Source organism: Lemur catta, chromosome 3 (genome assembly GCF_020740605.2).
Source record: "Lemur catta isolate mLemCat1 chromosome 3, mLemCat1.pri, whole genome shotgun sequence".
NCBI lineage: Eukaryota > Metazoa > Chordata > Mammalia > Primates > Lemuridae > Lemur > Lemur catta.
This window is the reverse complement of record NC_059130.1, coordinates 22406750-22427579: the sequence shown is the minus strand read 5'-3', so window position 1 is coordinate 22427579 and position 20830 is coordinate 22406750. Positions and strand designations below refer to the sequence as shown.

The 20830-nt window shown below is 40.5% G+C and overlaps 1 long non-coding RNA gene across 1 annotated transcript; it reads right to left on the bottom strand.

Moving 5' to 3' along the window:
- Positions 1–6066: 6066 nt before the first annotated feature.
- On the bottom strand, positions 6067–20040 carry LOC123635120. The gene is made up of 3 exons (XR_006734056.1): positions 19770–20040; positions 13732–13735; positions 6067–6077 (listed from the first exon to the last, which is right to left on the bottom strand). It is a non-coding gene; the product is annotated as an uncharacterized LOC123635120 (long non-coding RNA).
- Positions 20041–20830: the final 790 nt, after the last annotated feature.

Here is a 20830-nt window from a genome sequence, read left to right as displayed (position 1 = left end):
TTAATAAGTTTGAGAGCATCATGAACTTACTTCTGAGTAAATGAAAATAGAAAATTTAGAAAAAGACAGCACAGGCCAGGCACAGTGGCTTATGCCTGTAATGCCAGCACTCTGGGAGGCCAAAACCGGAGGATCGAGTTTGAGACTAGCCCAAGCAACACAGTGAGACCCTGTCTGTACAAAAAATTTAAAAAATTATTGGGGCATGGTGGCACATGCCTGTAGTCCCACCTACTTGGCAGGCTGAGCCAGGAGGATCGCTTAAGCCCAGGAGCTTGAGGTTGCAATGAGCTGTGATGATGCCACTGCACTCTAGTCCCGGCAGCAGAGAGAGACCTTGTCTCAAAAAAAAAAAACCAAAAAAAAAACACAAAAAACAAACAGAGAGAAGAAAAGAAAGAAGAAAAAGATCACACTGTGGGGAAGCAATCAGAATGCAGAGTTCAGATGCATAAAACACATCGTGCTGCAGAGGTTTGTAGCAGAGAGCAGCACAGGAGACAATTGTATTCAGGTGAAGTTGGGGGATGGGGAGCAGGGGGCTGCTCTAGAAGATATTTTACCCAAAGGGAACCTTGGTCTTTTCCCTAAAGGGAAGCTGATTGTCCTGCCACTTCAAAGAAAGAACATTCCTGACTTCCTGGTTTTTGCCGACCTAGGATTATCAGTTGACCTCATGTAAAAATTAGCCATGCATAGATATGAGCAGAGGTCAGAGTTACAGTGTGTTGGAAGAGCTGAAGGAAGATTAGAGATCCTCTTTGATGGGTCACAAATTGTTGGACACAAACACATGTATTTTTTTTGGCCCATGGAGTGTTTCAAAAGTCACTGGAGCCAACATTGCAAAATTAAGGGATTTCACATGACAGTCAAGATCACCATTTCTTTGGAAAAGTCTGAAGACATTGCAACACTGGCCTCAAGTACCTACCGGGGCCACTCAGTGGCTGCTGTCCCCCTGGAAGGTGATGTGCTTCCAAGTTCCCCTGGGGCCCACTCTTAGAGGCTGGGAATTGTGTTATTAGGGAATTGAAAGGAGAAGAGCTGAAGCAACAGAAAAGACTCAAATTACATATTAGAGCTCTTTGTGCACCTCATGGTGTCTCATCTGGGAAAAGGTCCCAAGTCCTTTCCTATCAGAAGTTGACTAGGCTCTGGGAAAATTTTATCAGGCTACCCGTGTATCCTCAGAGAGCCTGTTTGGGATTTCCAATGCTCTTTGGCCTGAAGTTGGTTTTATTCCTCAGTTCTGGGCATTGCATTCACCCTTCACAGCCAAGACAGCTTTTTCCTGGTTTTCAGCTTGCCTTTTCTTACACACCAATTCATGCTTGACTTCCATATTCACTCCCAGTTTATAATGGATTGATGTTTACTCTTTCAACAGTTTCTGGTTGCCTATAATGTGTCAACTGCACAAAGCGCTGGGGAACTGAAGACAACATGGTCCTGCATGAGAGGATCTTTAAAAAACAGATAGTGGCAATAAAGTGACTAAAATTGATTGTAGGTACAGCAGGAGACCCCCTGATTGGGTGATGAAAATCTGCCCACCAGATGGCGCTCAAGAGATTCCGATGTGACAAGACAACTACAGAAAAATAAAAAAGGGAAATTTACCCCATGTTAGAACAAATAGCACTGTGACTTCTATTTTACACATGCATAAAAGTTAAGTTTATGTTCTGTGAAGCGTCTAACAGTGACATTCCCCAAACCCCTCGGACAGGGAGGAACGCAATCTCCCCCCGCACGCCCCGCTGCCCTTCAAACATGGCCATCCTCAGTGTGAGAGTGGGGAGAACAGGTGGTGCGTGGGCTCTCGCTCCCGAGGACGAAATCCCTCCAGCGCAGGGAGGGCTGACTCTTAACTGAGTGCACTACCCAGCCGGCATCGCTCTCCTCTCCTAGCTGCCCTGCCCTCTCCCTGCCTGCTCATCGGCTGTATCATTTGATTGTATTGATTTTTTTTTTTTAATGTGCAAACTCTTCCAACTGTTTATAGCTTTTCAAAAATTTTTCTGGGTTTATAATAAACTCATTAAAAGACATGCAAACAGATTAATGATTTGAAAGAGTATAATTCTTCCATAACTCAACTCTTGGAAATACCCACTGTTAAGTTTGGTATATTCATCTGGAATGGGGTTTCTTAATCTCAGTACTAGTGGCATTAGGGGTCAGAAAATTCTTTGGAAGGCTGCCCTGTGCATTGCACGACCATCAGCAGCATCCCTGGCCTCTACCTGCTAGACGCCAGTAGAAGCACCACCACCACCACCACCTAGTTGTGACAGCCAAAATTGTATCCCCACATTGCCCAGTGGTTTCATACTATACAGACTTTCTGGCAACTTGCTTTTTAAATTAAATTTAACTTTTTAATCTTAATAATAGATTTTGGTTATCTTTCCATTTCAGAACATCTGGATCTATTATTAATATATTCTTTATTGTATTGTGATTTTATTTAACCTGGTATCTCCTATTAATGATCATTTGGATCATTTTTAATTTTCTTTTACAAACGTAGCTGGGGTGAAAAAATATGATTTAAAACACAACCTGTCTGTAGCCACTTTTAGGGAGAGAGGAAAGGCATATTTCATAGCAGAGGAAAAACAAGTATCTATACTGCTTCCCTTTTACTTGTAAATCTTGGTGGGTACAAGAGAAAAGGAAGTCTGAAACATGGAAACTCTACTCATTTTCTGTATTGCTCAAACTTGAGGCCAAATTAGTGGTCCTTTGAGTAGTATAGGCATTATTAAAGCTTTAGAAATGCAAGGATAGGTCCAGGACTAGGCAGGGCCTAGAAAGCAGAGTTGCTCTGTGTACTGAGACAAAGTAGCAAACATAACAAGCCCTGCCTGCCGGTTCCTGCTTGCCAGCAGAATTTCCCAAAGTCCCTGACTCTGTGAGACTGCAGCTCTAGGGAAAGATACTTTGAAGATAAAACAGGATAGCAGCACACAGCCCCCACGTCTCTAGCCTGAGTCACTATATTCCTTAAAAGAAAAATGACCCTAGTCCTTGCTTTTTCTTACACGTAAGATCATCTCATGGGGTTAGTGATTTTGCTTCTACAATCTATAACCAAATGCACTTCAGTAAACTATAACCAGATGTCCTCTTGGACCCAAACTTAGACATGATTTTGCACGTACTGAACCTCCTCCACCACCTTTGTGTAAACAGCCAGCTGAACCGCTGCTTTGGGGAAGTCTGACAGAACCTCTCTCTGAGACTCCTCCCAGGCTCAGTCTCACTCTATAGGCCTCAGTACGACTTCTGAGTAAAACTATCTTTAATTGTTTAAAAGCTTGATTTCTTTTTTCTTTAGTCAACAACACCAAAGTGAGGCATTTTGACTGTCCCTAAGTAGTCCATGGGAAAGCAAGTCCTGAAAATGCAGAATTGATAAGACATGAGGACACTGCAGTGGGAGGAGAAGGTCAAGTGACACTCAGGATACTGGAGCCCATGGACAAATGGGGCTGGTGAGAAACTCTTCATGAGAGAGAGGACTAAGGACTTTTATGTCTGAGAATGTCTAATATTAATTTTTGAATGAGTCAATTTGTGTGGTTGTAAAAATCCCACTTGTCATCATCAAGCCTGCAAAAGAGATACATGTTCAAATGCCTTGGGAGGCAGTTTTGTTGTTTTGCTTTGTCTGGTTTTGTTTTAAGAAGATAAAAGGTTAAGGAAAAAAGGACTGAATTCCACATGTAGGCTGGTTCAGGTCAAAAAGACAAGACCGGCTGTAAGAGATGAGATGCAAATGGAATTCAGACAGAGCCCGAGCAAGAAAGAAGTAACTATGAGAAGATAAAGCAGCTGAAACTCACAGAAATCACGGGGAGGGCAATGAACATTCCAGAGTGTTGGGATTCCCCAGAGAACTTCATTTAAACCTCCAGGCACTGGGTGACTGCTGGCAACTGACATCCTTGAAAGTACGCCCTTAAGTGTTTGTGCATCATTTCTTAAATTCATAAATATATGTTGAATTCCTACCATTCTGTGGGTGCAGCAATAAGCAAGCTAGTCGATTGCCTTAGATCCATAAAGATGAAGTTTACATTCTCTCAGTTAAATTACTGGGTCAAAGAACATGTTAATTTAAAAATTCTGAAAAGCTTTTTGAAATGTTCCCTATCCAGAGATTAGACTTTCTTCCAGGCTTTGTTTATATTTGCTAATGGTTTAATATGTTTCTCTATGTTTAAATCTTACCGATCAAAAGTGTATATTTATGTATCATGTGAATCCCTCCATTGATTTTCTTCCCAAAATATCCAACTAGATTTTTAGAGTCACAATGTATCCAGTAGTTGAACCTTCCACCATTGATTTGTAATGCTTCCCTTGTGATACTTTATCTTCTTCTGTGTTACAAAATCTGTTACTGAGCTATTCTTTTTTATTTCACTGATTTGCCTATCTTTCATATGCCAGAACCACAATTATTGTTTTAGTTATTATATCTTTACAAATAATTTTAATATCTGGTAAGGCAAGCACTTCTTTACTCTCTTTTTTCTGTTTTAAAAATTCTTAGTGATTCTTGGCAATGTATTCTTCCAGTGGAAACTTGCATTACACGAGACAGACCCTGAGGTTTTCTATTTTTAAAATTTTATAGAGGAACTTTTTCCTGAAGGAAGACATTATCTTTATTATAGTGGACAGTAAACAAACCTGTCCTTTTGCTCTGGGTGGAGATGCCATCTCTAGCTTCCAAGGCTATGCACCGTACAAATAGCCTGGGAAAGACAGTTAAGAATAAAGGTGACCACAAGGTGAGTAGAAATGGGAGAAACCCATGAAAAATTGTCTCCCAACACTTTCAGCCTGTCATAATGTCACTAATGCTAATAATAATAGCTATAATAATAATGATAACAATAAATAATGAAGAGGGAAGCTTAGTGGATTCTAGCTTTGCTTCATACTAGCTTTGTGGCCTTGGGCAAGTTAATTTGTATCTCAAAGCTCCCGTTTCCTCTTCTATAAAATGGAGATAATAGTAGTGCATATATCTCATAAGATTTGTGAAGTTTTATTAATTAATGACTGAAGGATTTTAAGAAGATGAAATCAATTGTGCATGTAAAGCCCTTGGCACAGTGCCTGCCACACAACATTTGCTCATATAAAATGAGTTTTATTATTATTAGCAAAATAAACTATTGAATTATATTTACCTTGGATCTTGCCATTGTTCTTATTAATTTTAACATTTTTTCAGTTTATTTCTTTGAGTTTTGTAGTGGATACTGTCATTTGTAGATAGGAATTATTTATTATTATTTGTATACAGTAATTATTTACTTTTAAGAAGGAGAACATATTTGTAAATTACTTTGGGCAGTATGGACATTTTAACAATATTGATTCTTCCAAACCATGAGCATGGGACACTTTTCCATTTGTTGTGTCATCTATGATTTCTTTCATCAGGCTTTGTTGTTGTTTTTGTAGAGATATTTCACCTTCTTGGTTAAGTATTTTCCCAGGTATTTTATTGTCTTTGCAGCTATTGTAAATGGTACACAGCTAAATTCTACCAGACCTACAAAGAAGAACTGACACCTGTCCTACTGAAACTGTTGCATAACATCATGAAGGATGGTGAGAGGTGTGCATCCTGTTTCAGTCTTCTACATGTGGCTATCCAATTTTCCCAGCACCATTTATTGAATAGGAATTCATTTCCCCCATGTATGTTTTTGTCAGCTTTGTCAAAGAACAGATGGCAATATGATGATGGTTTTATATCTGCGTTCTCTGTTCCAATCCATTGGTCTAGGTCTCTGTTCTTGTGCCAGTACCATGTTGTTTTGGTTACTATAGCCTTGTAGTATAACTTGAAGTGTGGCAAAGTGATGCCTCCCCATTTGTTCTTTTTGCTTAAGGTTGCTTTGGCTATTCAGGGTCTTTACTGGCTCCACATGAAGTGTAGAATTATTTTTTCTAGATCTGCAAAAAATGACGTTGGTACTTTAATGGGGATTGTATTGAATCTGTAAATAACTTTAGGTAATATAGACATTTTAACAATGTTGATTCTGCTGATCCATGACCATGATAATGTTTTTCCATTTGTTTACATCCTCTGTGATTTCCTTCCTCAGTGTTCGTTGTTCTCCCTGTAGAGGTCTTTCACCTTCTTGGTTAAATATATTCCTAGGAATTTTATTTTCTTTGTTGCTATTGTGAAAGGTTGATTTGATTTGATTCTTAGCTTGACTATTGTTGGTGTATAGGAATGCTACTGATTTGCGTACCTTGATTTTGTAGCCTGAGACTTTGCTGAATTTATGTAACAATTCTAGGAGTCTCTAGAAGAATCTTTGGGGTTTTCTAGATGTAAGATCATATTGGTTTGCTAGGATTTTATTGAGAATTTTTGCATATATATTTATAAAGGATAATGGTCTGTAGTTTTCTTTTTTTTGTTGTGTTCTTTCCTGGCTTTGGTATCAGGGTGAAATTGGCTTCATAGAATGAGTTGGGGAGGATTACTTCCTTCTCTATTTTAACAGACTTAAACCTAAGGCTTGAAACTAGAAGAATTCTAGAAGAAGAGGATGGAAAAACTCTACATAATCTCACTTACATGTGGAGTCTAAAAAAGTCAAACTCATAGAAGGAGAGAAGTAGAAAATTGTGGTTACCAGAGGCTGGGTGGGGTGGGGGAAAGAGTGGACAAGAAAAGGGGAGATGTTAGTCAAAGGACACAAAGTTTGGTTAGACAGGAGGAATAAGTTCTAGTGATCTATTGCACAGCATGGTGACTATAATTAATAATAATGTACTGTATATTTCAAAACTGCCAAAAAGTACATGTTAAATGTTCTCATCACAAAGAAATGATAAGTATATGAGGTGATGAATATCTTAATTAGCCTGATTTAAGCATCCCACAATGTATACATGTATCAGAACATTACACTGTAGCTCACAAGTATACAAAATTATTACTTGTCAATTAAAGATAAAATACATTTTTTAAAAATGGTACTTTATCCTTGCATCCCTGAAATAAAGCTGCTCTATCATCATGATTTTTCTGTCACATTTGATTCACTGGTATTTTTGGTAAAGATTTTCATATGTAAGCTTATAAGTGGGTTGGGTTGCAATTTTCAATTGCCATCTGTCTTGTCACATCATGAAAAGAGTGTTCATGAGAGCCTTCAAAACAGGCTAAGCCATTCTCCCCTCAGAACTTGAACTGGGGGCTTTGTATTCTTTCTATTTAAAAAATCTGACAGTTTGTCTCTTTCAGGTTACAAAGAGTATTCTCTCTCAATTTTTCTCATAGTTCTAGCAAACATTTTTATTTACTTTTTTTTTTTAAAGAAATGGGGGTCTTGCCATGTTGCCCAGGCTGGAGTGCAATAGCTGTTCACAGGCATAATCATCACACACTGGAGCCTTGAACTCCTGGGCTCAAGTGATCCTCCCGCCTCAGCCTCCCAAATACCTGGGACTACAGGCATGCACCACCCTGCCTGGCTTCTAGCAAACATTTTTAACAAGAATTAAACCAATTGCTCACAGATTCTTTCAACAAATAAAAAGAAGAGGAAGGAATACTTCCCAACTCATTCTATGGTCTTTGATACTAAGATCAAAGACATTACCGAACTACTCCTGCCCACACATACACACTACAGACCAATAGTCTTTATGACTATACACATAAAAATACTCAAAAAATATACTAAAAAACTGAATCCAGTGACATGTAAAAAGAATTATACACCATGACCAAGTGGGAGTTATCCCTGGAATGCAGTTGTTTTAACATCCAAAATGTAATTAATGTAATATACTACATCAACAGGCTAACGTACAAAAATCACATGATATCTTAATAGATGCAGCAAAAGCATTTGATAGAATCCAACACCCTTTCATGATAGAAACACTCAACAACCAGGAATAGTAGGAAACGTCATTAGCCTGATAAAGGGAATCTGTGAAAACCCCACAGTTGTTAACACTATGCTTAATGGTGAAAGAATGAATGCTTTGGCTCTCAGATCAGGAACAAGACAAGAATGTCTACTCTCGCCACTTATATTCAGCATTGTACTGGAAGTACAGAGCAATTTGGCAAGAAAATGAAATAAAATGCACCCAGATTGAAAAGAGAGAAATAAAACTATCTCTATTTGCAGATGACATGATGTTGCATACAGAAAAAATTAAGAAATTTACTTTAAAAAACTATTAGAACTAATAATGAGTTCAGAAACATTGTAGTAGTTAAGATTAATATACAAAATGAATTGTACTTCTATATACTTTATGAAAAATCTGAAAAAATCAGAAATACAATTCCACTGACAGTAACATCAAAATGAATAAAACAGGAATTATAAAATAGAAATAGGAAAAAATTTAGCAAGAGAAGGGTAAATCTCGTATTCTAAAACCTATAGATTAATGATGAAAGAAATTAAACAAGATCAAAATAAATGGCAAGACATCCATGCTCATGGATCAGAAGACTTGATTTTGTTAAGATGACAATTTTCCCTAAATTGATTTACAGGTTCAACACAATCCCTAAAAATCCCTGCAGGCTTATATGCCAAAATGGACAAGCTAATCACAGAATTTATATGCATATGCAAGGTACCCAGAATGGCCAAAACAATCTTGGAAAAAAAGAGAAAAAATTGGAGAATCCACACTTCCTGATTTCAAAACTTACTATGAAGCTATTGTAGTGAAGACAGTGTAATTAAAACAGTGTGGTGCTGGCATAAGAATAGACTTAGAGGTCAGTGGTGTAAAACTGAGAGTCCAGAAATAACCCCTTACAATTATGACCAATTGATTTTTTGATGACAGAGTCAAGAGAATTCAATAGGAGAAAGAATAGTTTTTTTTAAGAGTTGTTGGGACTAATGGATATCCACAAGTGGAAAATGAATTTGGACCTTTCTTCCCACTATTCATAAAAATTATCTGAAAATAGACCATAGATGAAATTTAAGAGCTAAAACTATAAAACTCTTAGGAGAAAATACAGGAGTAAATCTTTGTGACCTTGGTTCAGGCAAAGCCTTCTTAGATACAACACTCACAGCACAAGCGACAAAGGAAAAAACAGACAAATCAGGCTTCTTTAAATAAAAAACTCGTGGTTTCAAAGAACATTATCAATCAAGTGAAAAGATAGCTTACATAATGAGAGAAAATATTTGCCAATCTTAAAGTTTTTAAGGGATTGTAGTGAATTCTTATACTTTTATGCTGTCCTGGCATCCATTTTAAATACAAGTTGGACTGTTTCGTACCAGAGGGCTCTCCATGTCCCATTGCTGTGCTGCCTTCCTCTCTCTGGGGTCTGTAAGTATTACAGTATGCTGCTTCTGTTATTTCATGCATTTTGTTGTGCTGCCTCTCACGTGTCTCACCTGACCGACATGCCCAAATATAACTTCTCTCCGGGTCAGAGATCTCCTAGAGAGTAGTTATCTTGGTAGGAATTAGTGGACACAGGTCAGACAGCATTTGGTGGCATAAACAAATTTCCCATGAAAGGGACACCTGGTCACAGGTCAGATGCTTAGGCTTTAGGCTGTCCACCAGGATAAAGACGTATCCTGAGAAAGGCACGTTATAAACATCCACAACCAAATTCCCTGGAACCCAGTCAGGGCAGGGCTAGAGTTCCACAGAATAATTTTTGCCTTTACACAAATCATTGACGTATCTGTTCCCAAAATATTAGCATACTTAGATTGTGAGGGAAAGAGGGATTCTCAAATTAGAAATAGAATTTATTCTCAAATTCTGTAGCCACTTTCCTAAGAGAGACCTCAAAACCAAATTAGAGGAAAATACAACAGGGATTGTATCCAGAATACATGATGAACTCTTACAACTCAACAATAAAAGGATAAATAACCCAGTTTGGAAACTAGCCCTATATATATCTTTAGGTAGCCTCTGCTTTGCCCTCTCTTCCGCCCAGTGTTGCCAAATCTCTGACCAGCAATGCAGCGTGGTCAAGTGAGAATGTCCAGGGTTGTTGTGGGAGCAGAGGTCTAGCTGAAGCTACTTCATCTAATTTTTACACATGGAATCTTAACCACCTACCCCTAACCCCATGGAAAAATTGATCACCTGCTCCCTGGTGCCCCTCTGTATCTCATGCACACATCTAATGAGGCATCTGTAGTATTTTCTTATATTTATTTATTCTCTTGTCTATGTTTTTCTTAGCAGTCTAATGACCATTAACATGTTTGTGTCCCTAGCACCTGGCATAGTCCCTGGCATTAAGTGGAAGCTCAATAAATGTTTGTGGAATGAAAGTATTTATGAATGAAGTGACATAGGCCAGAGAAGAGTTGGACAGGCAGCCTGGAAGGGTCTGAAACCTTGAAGGAGACATATCAGTAGAGTGGAGCAGTTGGAAGCAGAGGTGGTGGACTGGCTCAAACTGCTGGGAGAAAGGTCTGTTAGGCAGAACATGTGTTCAAGCAAGCAACAGGTGCTGGTCAAACAAATGGTCGGCATCACAGGGCCTAAGCAGAAAGTACAGGATATCTCTAGAAGAAGAGAGTGTAGTTCCCAGGAGTCCACAAGCAGGCCCAAGGCAGGGATTCAAACAGGTGGTTGGCATAGGAAGGTCTGAGGGCAGGAAGTATCATCTTACCATCTCCAGGATCTAACGGGTGCTTAACAAAATTTTTTGAGTGAATAAAGTGTCTCTGCCCTCCAAAGGATTATAGTGTGGTTGGGGAACAAGGCTGTGTGAAATTAAGAGGAAGTCCAACTGGATGACTATGTCCCTAATTCTCTCCTTGCAGCCAAAGTAAAAGTTTCCTACAAGGCTTTATGATACCCAAGTGATTTTGAGGATAATAATAATAATAACAACATAATTCTTAAAAGTTTTCAGATCACCTCTTTCCTGTTTCATTTCCTATCCTTCCTCATTTACGCAGTCATGTTTTTTAGTTTCTTTCTTTTTCTTTTTTTTTTAAAGAGACAAGTTCTTACTATGTTTCCCAGGCTGGAGTGTAGTGGCTGTTCACAGGCACAATCACTGTGCAATACAGCTTCAAACTCCTGGGCTCTAGCCAGCTTCCTCCCTCAGCCTCCCAAGTGGCTAGGACTACAGGTGCGCATCACCAAGCCTGGCTTTGTGGTTTCTTTACTGTCTTTGTTACCAGTTCTGGAGGAATGAAGCCCATTTATACAAAGGTATAAATCTGGTTTCAGTTCATGAAGAAGAAGAAGAAGGAGAAGGAGAAAAGAAGAAGGAGGAGAAGGAAGGAAGAAGGAAGAAGAAAGAAGGAAGAAGAAGAAGAAAGAAGAAGAAGAAGCCGACGAAAGTTATTATCAAGCCAAGTGAGAGAATCCTCCATTTCAGGTAAACTGAGACCAGTAAGTTGCTCAGAACAGAAACTTGCTGATAGAATTTGAGAATCCCTCATTCCCTCTCAATCTTTTCAACGCTCTGATACACTATCTAAATATGTTAGTACTTTGGGGACAGCTAAATCAATGATTCATGTACAAATAAAAATTATTGCACAGAATTCGAAATCCCTAGGGCAAGGGTGATAATAAACAGAAAACGAATCATGCACATTTTGTATATTGATCTCTAGAGCAGAAATTCATGGAATCCCCGTGCCACCCCCAGATTTGCTTTATTGTCTGAAACTTGGTCAGAACATATTCTTTCCATTTCCATTAACACAGCTGCCCCTACAGAAATGGTCTATGAGAAAACAATCTTCCATTTCAAGATGAAATATCTGAGAAGCCTTGCAATTCTTCCACTAATACTGGCTGCATATCTCCAGCAATAATCTTCAGATATGGTTTGGATGTTTGGCCCCTCCAAATCTCATGTTGGATTGATGCCCAGTGTTGAATGTGGGGCCTTGGGGGAGATGTTTGGGTCATAAGGGAAGATCCCTCATGAATGGCTTGGTGTCCTTCCCACAATAGAGTGAGTTCTCGCTTTATTGGTTCAAGCAGGAGCAGTTGTTTAAAACAGCCTGGCACCACCTCCTCCCTCTCTTGCTCCCGCTCTTGCCATGTGACATGCTTGCTTCCCCTTCACCTTCCACCCTGATCATAACCTCCCTGAAGTCCTCACCAGAAGCAGATGCTGGCACCATGCTTCTTGTACAGCCTGCAGAACTGTGAGTCAAATAAACCACTTTTCTTTATAAATTACCCAGCCTCAGGTATTTTCTTTATAGCAACACAAATGGACTAATAAATCTTCTCTGCCCTGGGATGTATAGGTTAAATGAAAGGTTCATATGTTATGCTATTGTAGCCAGACATCTGAAGAGACGACATGCACTCTGGTAGAAAGAGTGTAAATGTCAAGGCTTACTGTAGACATCAGCTCAGGAGGGAAAGGAAATGTTCTAATATGGCCACTCTACTACCTGCCTTTGGTTTTGTTTTTATTTTATTTTTGCTCTTGGATTCAGAATGGCCTAAAACCTTGAAAACAAGGAAATGCATTTTTCTCTAAGCCAAATCTCTTACAAACATATTCAACTTCCTCAGAATAAGAGAACCCATTTGGATCTCTATATTGAGGACTCCATTTGGCCACATTCAAGAAAAATCTTAATAACTGGGAGTCACAGAATCTGCCAGATCTGAAAATAAAACAAAATTTTATGCATAATTCACACCCACCAGAATGGCCAAAACGAAAGAAAGACAGTGTTGAAAAAGACAAAAAGCAACTGAAACTCTCAAACATTGTTTGGGGAAGGTAAATTGCAGGACCACTTTAGAAAACTCTTCAGCAGTATGTTCCAAAGCTGAGCGTGCCTTTGCCCCGTGACCTAGAAATCCCACTCTTAGGTATACACTCAGCAGGAATGCATCACATATTTACCAAAATTTATGTCGTAGAAAGCCCATGGCGGCACTATTCATAAGAACCCCACACTGGATATAACACAAATGCCCAACAGAAGTAGAATGGATGAATAAATAGTGGTATATTCATAAAGGAATCCCATTTGGCAATGACAATAAACAAACCACAACCTCGTGTAACAACAGGAATAAATTTCATAAACATAATGTTGAGTGAAAGAAGGCAAACAAAATACTTATGTATGTTGCCATATCTGAAGTTCAAAAACAGATAAAACTAATAAATCAGGATAGTGGTTACCTTTGGGAGGGGGCATGAGGTGGGCCTCTGGGATGATATTAATGACCTGTTTCTTAATCTGGATTTGGGGTACACAGGTGTGTTCTCTTTGGGAAAATTCATTGAGCTATACACCTATGGTTAGTGTGCTTTTCTGTAAGTACTTCAATAGAAAGTTTACTTTAAAAAATAGTTTAATGTAATTATAGTCTATATGTCTGAAGCTTTACGAGGCCGTGGTATGTCATCATAGCCCAAGGTCACATTTACAATAATAATCCAAATCTCAATCCTTCATGCCTTTAACTGCTGACCAGCAAGCTTTTATTTTTTCAGTGTTCAATTAATTCTTTAACTATTTCTGAGAATTCCCAGAAATACATAATTTTGGTGAGCCACTAGTTTTTGGTGGTCTCTTTCTCTGAGATTTCTGGAAGTTAGGCCACAGCCTCATGTATAATCAGAGCCTCTGCTGACCCTCTCCTCTGTTGTCCACTGTCACTTTCGTCATCTCAGAGCGCTGGTCTTGCCACTTCTGTCATTCTCTGGACATCTCTCTCTCCCAGTCTCCTGTGCTCTCTCTCTCTGGCCAGTACATGCACATGCTCAGTTCTTTCAGAGAGGACTCCCTCAGCTGCGCTATGTGACCCCTTAGATAAAATTCTAGCATTTCCGCCACAGCCTTAGCTGCCCCAGGCTCATGGGTACCCTGGGAACGATGGGGGACTGCATGGAGGGGTAGAAATAACCACTGGGCATTATGCCTGGAGCCCCTGGAATCTGGAGCAGATTCCAACTCCAGAATCTGTTGCTCAGCTGACTGCACTCTAGACACATTGCTTTATTGCTGGTCATTTGCTCTCAAGGGACCAGTTGAGAGCCTCTGTAGCCCCATCACCCTCAGGGTTCTTCAGTTCATGAGATAGCTCTGCATATTTCCAAACCTCAATTACAGGCAAGGCTCTAGTTCTTTCCAGCTAGTAAAGTGACCAACTCATCCTAGTTCACCCAGGACTTTACCAGTTTTAGCACTGAAAGTCCCATGTCCCTAGAGACCCCTCAGTCTCAGGCAAGTCAGGATGGTCGGTCACCTTACCAACCTGGCTTCTGGGTCCCAGAATGGGTCCCACTAGAGACAGCTGGCCATCTGTTTAGTTTTCCCCAAGTCTTCCATGGTAGTTGGGAGGCTAATATGCCCCGAGCACACACAGGACCTTCAGGGGACAGTGTTGCTTATGTCCACACACAAGTGTATCAGTGAGGCCTTGAAAAGAAAATTGAGAAACTGAGAATTAAAAAAGAAAAAAAAAAAAAAAAACTTGGACCCACAATCAACTGAAGAGTCTGACTTAACTCTGGCAGCTCTAATTCTTCCTGGTCAACACATCTGGCCCACACATCTCGCGTGCCCAGCCAGGTATCATGTGCTGGCTTCCCAGACTTGGTCACTTGCACAAAGGCAAGACTCACAGGGAGGCCAGTGACATGATAAGGACTATCAGCGAGCATGATCAAAGAGAGGTCACTGGACACTGAATATCCTGGCGATCCATCAGGAGAGACCCCAAGACCAGGTGGGAGGCCCCATTCTTTAGAATGGATGTCAACCAAGGAGAGAAAATTCTCATTTTAATGACCTGCAGAGTGAAGTAAATAAAAGGTTGAGCTGGCAACACTACATTCAGTTGGGAGACTCACTTGGTCATTAGACAAAGCTGAAGAATCATGAAATACTAGCTAGCCCACTGCTCTCAGATAACATGCTGTGAACAGTAAAGATCTTAGGCAGTCGTCCTTCGACGTGTTCAGGTGAAGAACAGTCTGAAGTGAAAGTGCTCTTTACCAAAAACGAAATTTAAAAAATGTAATAAAATACTGCTATGTTAAAATGTTCACTAAAGGAACACTTTGGTGCTGACACTAGATTTTAGTTTAAGTTAATGGTAAACAATTACAGATAGAATTGAGAAAATTTTTCCCTCTGACTTCATTTTTTTTTCCTGGAAAATATATCACTATTTGAGTCAAATTCAGTTCAAAACACATTCCTGTTTATAGAATAAGTGGGAGCTGAGTTTGAGAACCACTGCTCTAAGGAGCAAGACTCATTAGGATTTGTACTTTAGTTTGTTTCAGTATTTTTGTCTGTTTTCTTAAGCTAAAACATTTCCTACAGCAATCTTGATTTTACTCTTAATTTGCCTTGCAAATCCTATTATTCATATAGCTCAAAGAGGAATCCAATGCCCAATTTATTGAGATTTTCCCCTATAGAGCAGGAGCTGGTTTCTCCTTCCTTAACACTGTCCAGCTTACTTCTTACCCTTGCACTTCTAGTCTTCCCCAGGTGACTAGAGGAGTCCAGGATGACTGTATACTGGCTGCCATGCGGAGCCCAGGGATTTGGTCCCAGAGCCAACAAGACTCACTCAGCAACTAAAGAAGTGATTTACTGTCGAGGGGAGAAGAGGTTGAAGATGAGCCAGTTGCAAATGAGTGTCCTGTGACTGCACAGGGTGGCGGCTGGGAAGGAGCCATGAGGTCATCCAGTTGGCTGGCTTGGCTTACCAGCTGGAGGGCCGCTGTGTCTGAAGCCTTCCAAGCTCAGTTACAGGTCTTGCAGTGCAAGAGGTTTCCGTGAGAAGAGCTGGTGATTTCTTACTGTAGTTCCGTGTGATGGTGTTGGCAACAGGTCCTGCATAAAACTGCGACCACCGTGTCCACCCCCAGCACCCAGCCTGCTCTCCCCATTGCCCCACCTCGTGAAGGGCAGCCTTGGCCCCATCCTTAACCACTTCTGTTTCGGTTTCCTCAGGAGCAAAATTATCTCACAACACAGTTGTTGATCAAACGAGGTCATATGTGAGAGGCTTGGAAAGAGTAAATGGCTTACAAAATATATTCATCTTGGTTAATCCTAGCCTGGAGTAGTGAAACAAACAGAATTCAACTGAATTCTGTAAAGCTCCATTAGGGGGCGCCCTTTTGTCCCAAATTCCCTGTACTGTTCTATTCCAAATTCAACGGCTTGAATTGCAGTGCTTTTTTCTTATAGCTTTATAGTGCAAGAAGGGAGGGTGCTGCTTTATGCCCTCTCAGCCTAGAATTGGACATGTTTCTCACTTATGATTGTGCTCAGAAAGAGTCTCTCTTCTTTATGCCTTTTGTAAATAATACCCATATGAACCTTCAAAGCCAGGCGTGGTGGCTCACGCTTGTAATCCTAGCACTTTGGGAGGCCGAGGCGGGAGGATTGCTTGAGGTCAGGAGTTCCAGAGCAGCCTGAGCAACATAGTGAGACCCTGCCTCTACTATAAAAAAAAAAAATCAAAACTCTACTGGTTTTGAAGTGTGATAATGGCGGTAGAAGCCACTTATCAGGAGGGTGTCAAAAGGAACTGGCAAAGATTGGAATGACTATTTAAAGTGTGTTTTGTGCTAGGTATGTTATAGCTATTATTTCACTTCTGTCATGGGTTGGCAAACTGTGGCTCAGAGGCCACATTCAGCTGGCTGATGGTTTTTGTAAATAAAGTTTTATTGGAGCAGAGGCATGCTCATTTGTTTACATTTGTCTATGTGCTTTCACCATACAACAGCAGAGACTCTGAAATATTTACAATCTGGTTCATTACAGAAAAGGTTTACTGTAAATATGTGACATGGGAATTATTTACATTTTACTGATCAATAAACTGAAACTCAGAGAAATTAAGTAGCCCAAAGTCACACTGCCAATAAATGACAGAGCTAGAATTTGACTCAAGGTTGACCTTATTGCCAAAGCCCTTGCTCTTTCTGCTACTGTTGCAGAACAACCTCCCCAGTTTACCAAGTGCTCCCATGGGCCTGGTGTTTTATGTCGTGGGTCTCATTTATTGGAAAGAATTCACACTACTGTGCATTGTTGTCAAGGGTCTGCACAATCCAATTCCAGCTTGCTATTCCTGCCTCATCTCTTACTTCTCCCATAGTGAGCCCAGCCAGAGCCCACCTGGTGCCTGCCCCATTCTCAAACATGCTTTTTTTTTTTTTTTTGAGACAGAGTCTCGCTTTGTTGCCCGGGCTAGAGTGGGTGCCCTGGCGTCAGCCTAGCTCACAGCAACCTCAAACTCCTGGGCTCAAGTGATCCTCCCGCCTCCGCCTGTCAGAGTGCTAGGATTACAGGCAGGTGCCACCGTGCCTGGCCCCTAAACACACTTTTTAACTTCCTCACTCTGTGACTCCATTTCACAATCCCATTGCCCCCAAATAAATACCCTCCCTCAGTCTTCAGAACCTGCTTTGTCCTCCAAGAATCCTACCTTGACCACCCACTCAGAAATGATCTCTCCTTCCTCCAACATGGAGAGCTGTTACTCTTCCTGGTGATTTAACACTTATCATATGCTGCCTTGGATTATCTTTTTATGTGCATGTCTTATCTTCTAAAGGGAATTATAAATTTCCTGAGAGTGAGGACTGTGTACACCCCACCCCACACCTTGGCAGAGCGTATCACCCATGTTGGTGCTATATAATGGCCGGTCAATTTGACTGATGGACATTCTTGGCTAGAAATAAACCCTGTTTGCCCTTTCACGCATCTCAGCATGTAACGGGAAGCACAATATTGGCATCTGGGTATGGGGTATAAAACATGATAAAATGAGAAAACTGGGAGGAAAAGTACACGGAAATAAGCACCTTATCTCTATTCTTGACACTTTAACCTTCAGGGTCAAAAAATGCAGCATTAGCTTTCCCTTCAGCCCTGTGAGCTAACGGTGCCTTTCTTAGGGCAGCATGAGCTATGGAGGCAGATCTGTGTTGGAAACCTTGCTCTGCTACACTCACCTCTGCTGGGTGACCTTGGGCAAGTTACTGAACCTCTCCCCTCATACGTATAACACAGAAAATATTAACTGTCTAATCAGATGGTTGGGAGGAATAAATGAGGAGATACATTAAAGACTTTTAGCTCAGTCTCTGGAACATACTAAGCTCCTAATAATCACCAGCCATTATTTTCCAAAGCACTGTCCCTAGATGGGCACCAGATATAGATTATCTAAGGGCAAGTGGACCCTGTGCAACTTCTGTACATTAACCATCCTTCCCGACCGTGTCATTAAACAACATGGCTACAAAGTGGCCCACCGCAGACTGAGGGGTTACCAGGAAAGACAATGATGAATATCTTGCCCACAGCACCTATATTTTAAGGAGACATGGGAAGCAGGAAAACAGATATTTCATCTCCTCCCCTTCTCTCCAAACACTATTTATAGCAGACATGTGGTTCCAAACTGGAAACAGAGTTAAGAAACAGTCATATGTCCTAGTCTGCTAACGTAATGCCTCAGGGTCTCTTGGGTAAACTCTCTTTGGTAACAATAGGTTCCTTCATCTGCCACCTTCAAGAGAATCCAGTACTTCTGCTTTGCTCTACTGATACCTTGGGGCTGCAGTTTAGTCCTGCCCACACATTCCTGTCTTTCTTAGACTTTCTCAGCTGGTTGTCAGTCCAGGACACACTTGGGTTTTCAGATTTAAAAACTGCCGTTACTGTGGGATGAGGAATTGGGGTTGAGATAAACAGCATGCAGAGAGAAGCTACTGCTACTGACTGGGATATTGAATCTAGCCTGATTAGTGGAACTCTGGCTTGACAGCTCCTATCCTTTTCCCTTTCTACTTGATTGGCCAATTTTTCAATATCGTCCTTGCAAACTGCAGTCTTTGTAGTCATCTAAACTCCTAGAATAGATATTCCCTGGGATTCTGTGCCTATAAAACCTGTCCCATAGTCTTTATCTCTAGAGATCCCAGCCTAGGATAAACTTGTGTTCTGAATTTCTAGGCTCTGCGTGGAGGAAACCCAAATATTACAACAGATGCAGCTAAGGACATAATCCCAATTCACCACCCACCTCCCACCTGGCCTTGCGTTCCATTCCCCTCCAAAAGGAAGTCTTGTCATAAGATGTAGTAAGTCACCATAACTCTTCCATTTATTTTTAATGAGTACGCAGGGTGACTGGTTCCTTTTTCAGTTGACCTTTTGAAGCTGTTAAACTGGTTTCTTTATTTGCTGAAGCAAATGACCAGGAATAAAATCTCATAGGGAAAAAAAATGTACGGAGAACATGCCGGTACAATCTAAGCACACAAGACACAGCCATACTGGGACCGAAGTCCCCGCTGAGGGTCCTGGATGGAGGCAAATACACCATGGGCTGCTCTGGGTAATCTCTATAAATAACTACAAGTGTTAATAATTAAATTGGCTATTAAAGAATCCATTGATAATGGATAAAGTACGTCTGGAAGCAGCTAAAAGAAACCTAAGCTCAAATGGTGAATCCTAGAGTAGGAGAAGGAAACAAAATTTGAGAAATGAGAGAGTTAACGTAGTTGAAGTTGTGGGCCAGATGGATTTCTGGTTGAGAAGCGTCAGGAAGTTAAGCCAGGAACTGAGCGTACCTGGAGTGCTAACTACAGGACCAGGTAAAGTCTGCTTTGAGGATCAGGGACAGGAAGAGGCTTAGCCAGGTTGTGGGGAGGGAGCCACACAGAGCCCAGGTGCCAAGGACCAGCCAAGACTTACCTGTACACCAGAAAACACGAACTCTGTGTCTACTCTGGGCTGCTGCCCACCTCTGAAAAGTTTCTGCTGGATGAGAGTCGTGGCCACTGAGGAGTGTCTCTGAGTTCTGTAGAAGAGAAAGGGGAGGGCTACATTCCTCCAGCGACTTGTGAGCTGCTCTGTGTGCAGTATAGCTTGGAGCGCTCAGCGGGCCAGGCAGGTAGAGGAGAAGTATGAGGGTCCATCCCTGCACTGAAGAGTTTCGAGTCCAGCTGGGGAGACAGAACCAACAGATTGCATGAAACAGCTCATGAACCAACGAAAACAGTATAAAATAAGACACGAATGTTTTGTGGCCCAGTCTATCAGAGCAATAGGCATTCACAGGGATGGGAAAGGTGATAGTGGAAGGAAAAATGAATTTAGAGTTAAAAAAAAAATCAAACTGTAGAGTAAAAAAAAAACTGAGCCTCAGCCACTGAATAGAAGCCTTGAGAGCCAGATCTGGCCCCTGGATCGTTTGATGTCCCTTCAAATTAATATCCTTTAACAGAGAGGGATGGGAAAATCAACAATAATTGCATTGATAAAAGTCAAATCTCTGTGCTCAAATGAGGGATTTATTATGTGTACCAACTATAGCAGAATAGTTTAGTTATTTGGAATTACCTTTAGTGTCACAGCTTTTCCAACACGCATAGCTGGAAAACATTAGTCACTCACACTCACCAAGGGTAGAGGTAACTTACTTGGGTTATCACAGGCTTGTTCAAAATATGTTTTCTAAAAAAATATTTTTCTGAAATCACTAGAAAAGTAGCAAGACCACTAATGGTATGTGAAAAGTGACTTTTGCTTTTTAATCTAAATACTTCATTGTAATTCCTTAATAGCAAAAATGTATTTACATATCACTTGTATAATCTATATATAGGAATATATTTTTAAAAAATTTCCTCTCTATTGGTTGTTTATTAGCTTTCATACCAATAAAGCATTTACATTTCTACAGTTTTTGTTCTCTCTTCAGTTTTCATTTCAATTTTCCAAACAGATGACCTCATGGGCACTATATTAAAGGA